This window comes from Trachypithecus francoisi, unplaced genomic scaffold (assembly GCF_009764315.1).
Source record: "Trachypithecus francoisi isolate TF-2019V2 unplaced genomic scaffold, Tfra_2.0 Lachesis_group6, whole genome shotgun sequence".
In the NCBI taxonomy this organism is placed as follows: Eukaryota; Metazoa; Chordata; class Mammalia; order Primates; family Cercopithecidae; genus Trachypithecus; species Trachypithecus francoisi.
Window position 1 is genome coordinate 57205005 of NW_022681471.1, and position 4009 is coordinate 57209013.

Consider the following 4009-nt stretch of genomic DNA (forward strand, 5'->3'; position numbering starts at 1 on the left):
GTTGGTGAGTAAAATTCGCTTAGAAAAAAATATTCCAACCTGGGGAGTTCTGGAAACTCATAACAATAGTCTCACTTCACTAGACAAATAATTCAATTCATGTGCAAAATTTGGCCCATTCTCCAACATTTCCATTGTGTTTACCATCCCCAGTCATCTGGGTTAGTGGAATTGATCAACGGAATAATCAAACTCAGTTCAAAAAATCAACTGAGGCTTTTAAAATTTCTTGGCCAAAAGCTCTTCCATGGGTTCTTCTTAATCTGGGGTTGTACATTTTTGGCAAGCACCAGTTATCCCCATTCAAAATGATAAAAGGCAGACCTATGAAATTGTCTCCAGGAAACTGTATGCCTTTAATAGTGAAGGGAGACATGTTTAGCTATCACAATGGCCTTATGATGTAATTACATACAAATTATAAATTAGTAAAAGAATGTTTTCACTGTGAATTCCCAGAAAACAAAACTTCCAAGGACCATGGACTTCAACTAGGAGATTTTGTCTATTGGAAACAATATTTATAAAACAAACAAACAAACAAAAAAAAAAAAAACAAAGCAAACAAACAACAAAAAAATCTTCCCCTTTACCAAAGTGGTATGGACCTTATCAGGTACTCCTTGATAAGTGCACTGCTAAGTTAGAAGGCATAAATTCATGGATTCATATGTATTATCTAAAGAAGGCTGACACTTCTGATTTCACTATTTCTCCAGAGGTGACCTCCAACTTTGAATTAACTTGACACCAGGCTGAGAAAAAGATGGCATGTGATATAGACAGTTAAAACTCAAAACTGTGGACCAGGCTTCTAGTTAAATAAATGTTTAATACTAAAAATTGTTAAGAGATGCTTCTTTTATAAGCGCTCACTAAAATTCTTTTTATCCTTAGTCCTTACGTCCTGGTACTACAACCACCAGCTGTTGCCCATGAAGAAAACCTCTTTTTGCAATGATTCCCGAACTATGCTAATAGATTACACAAAAATTCTATTGGTTAGCTCCTAATAAAACATCTTGGCTATGTGGCACTAATCTATAGCTATGGTTACCTATAGGATGGTTAGGATGATATTCACTAGGTTATGCTTGGGCACCAGGTTGAGTAGTTCACACCCTGTTACTTGTCTTTCAACCACAGCCTCTGCCCAAGGGAGCCGCACAGACTGGAACATCTAATTCCCCAATGAGCTTGGTGCAGAAAGCTTGGGATAAAAGTATCTGATTGGGCCAATTACTGAGGAAGCCACTGGAAGGAGGTCCAGTCAAAGGAGAATAATCTAGGTGGTCCCTGTAGCTGTCTTATGGGCAAAATTCCTTGGGATGTTTGTGCCATACCAGTGGCACACCCACAGCAACACTGCCCTGCCTGAAGATCTCCTGCTGTTGATCTACTGCATGAACAGACCACACACAAGCATACTCCACAACCCACTCTGATTCTGGCAAGCACAGCAGAGGATCAGGGGGCCTCCAGAATTCCGTAGATTTCCCGGTGAACTAACCTTCAGCTTGAGTCAATCCTAAAGGAGAGGAAAGTGTAGCTTGGCAGGGCCCCCTTTGGGCTAAGGAATTACAGGCAGGGTGACAGTGATTGGAGAGGGGTCCCCTAAGGCCTGGGAATGGACCTAGCACGGGAGTCATCTGTCCTCCCGTCCCCCATATCTCTCCCCACATAGAACAGCTGTGAATGACTAAAATACAAAAGAGCCATGTCATTAAGAGCCTGTCTGTTGGACATTACTCTTAGGTGTCATCTACTGGATTGCAGATCTACTGGATTGCAGCCTGCACTACGTCAATAACAACAACAACAACAACAAAAGATTTCTTCAGTATACCTTGCCTGTGAAACCCAACACAGGAATTTAGTCACAAATAAAGATCCCATGCAGAGTCTTGGCCCTCTGAAAGCACCCAGAAGTGAAGTCAATAGACTATTCTCAACTTACACCAAAGTCAAACTCAGGGAAATAAAGTGTATAAAAACAAAAAGCCCCATCCAAAAGACAGCAATTCAAAATGATAAAGGAATGCCAGGACTTTCAGATGAGAAAGAATTAGCCTGAGAGCAATGCCAATGAAAGAAGTCAGGGTCCTCTTACCTCCAAATGATGGCCCTAACTCCCTAGAAACAGTTCTTAACATGATTGAAATGATATCCACAGAATTTAGAATCTAGATGGCAAGGAAGACATTCAGGAGAAAGATGAAACCTGATATGATTTGGATATTTTGTCCTCTCCAAATCTCATGTTGACATGTGACCTACAATATTGGAGGTGAATCTAGTTAAAGATTTTGGGTCATGGGGGCAGATCCCTCATTAATGGCTTGGTACTTTTCTCACAATAATGAATATGTTCTCACTCTGAGTTCACACAAGATCTAGTTGGTTAAAAGGGTATAGCACAGAAAGACAGAAATAATATGTTCTCACTTATTTGTGGTATCTTAAAATCAAAACAATTGAACTCATAGAGAGCATAGAAGGATGGTTACCAGAGGCTGGGAAGTGTAGTGGGGTTTCGGCGGGAAGGTGGGGATTGTTCATGGGTACAAAAAAATAGAAAGAATGAATAAGATCTACTATTCTATTTGATAGCCCAAGAGGATGACTGTAGTCAATAACTTAATTGTAGATTTTTAAATAACCTAAAGAATGTAATTGGATTATTTGTTACTCATAGGATAAATGCTTGAGGGGATGGCTACCCCATTCTCCATGACATGCTTATTTCACATTGCATGTCTTTAAAAAAATAGTAATTTTTAAAAAATAGTGTAGCACTTACTCCCGCCCCCACGCCCCGCCCCCACCGCACACACACCATGTAATACAGCAGCTCCTCCTTTGCCTTCTACTATGATGGAAAGCTTCCTGAGGCCCTCACCATTAGCAGATGCTGTTGCCATGCATTCCTGTACAGTCTTCAGAATCATGAGCCAAAATAAATCTCTTTTCTCTATAAATTACCCAGTCTTAGGTAGTTCTTTATAACAATGGAAATGAGTTAATACAAAAACGAATGGTAATGGCAAGTGGGGCATTACTACAAAGATAACACAATGTATGGAATCAACTTTGGAACTTGGTAGCTGGCAGAGGTTGGAAGCATTTGGAGAACTCAGAAGAAGACAAGAAGATGTAGGGAATAGGTTGAAACTTCTTAGAGGATTGTTAAGTGGTTGTAAACAAAATGCTGGTAGAAATATAGACAGTGAAGCCAGGCTGACAAGGATTCTGATGGAAATGAGAAAGTTTTTTGAAACTGGAGTAAAGATCATTCATATTATGCCAAGCAAAAAAAAAAAAAAAAAAAAAAAAAAAAAAAAAAAAAGGCTGCATTATGCTCATGTCCTAGGGTTCTGTGGAAGTTTAAATTTAAGAGTAATGACCTAAAGTATCTGGAAGAATAGATTTCTAAGCAGTAAAGTATTCAAGACATGACCTGGTTGCCTCTAACAGCCAATGATAAGCTAGCAAGGAATGCTTTAAAGTTGGAACATATATTTGAAAGGAAAGAAGAGCATAAAAGTTTTAAAAAGTCAAAACCTAGCAGTGTGGTACAGAAGGAAAGAATATTTTCAGGGGAAGAATACTGAGGAGCAACTACACGCTAGAGAAATTTACATGACTAAAGGGGATCCAACTGCTAATATCTGAATCAATGAAAAAAAAAAAAAGCCTTAAAGGCATTTCAGAAATATCTGAGGCAGCCTGTCCCATCACAGATCCAGATGCCTAGGAGAAAAGACTGGCCCATGGGGCCAGGAAAAGGATACTGATGCCCTGTGCACTCTTGGTACACTGTTCCAAACATCTAGATTGCTCTGGCTCCAGCCTCAGCACAAACTGTCCCAGATACAGCTTTGACCACTGATTCAGAAGGTACAAGTGGTCATTCTTGACTGTTTCCATGTGTTGTTAAGTCTGCAGCCTTGCAAAATTCAAGAGGTAAGGAAAATTAGTAGCTCACCCCTGGATTTCAAAAGATGTATGG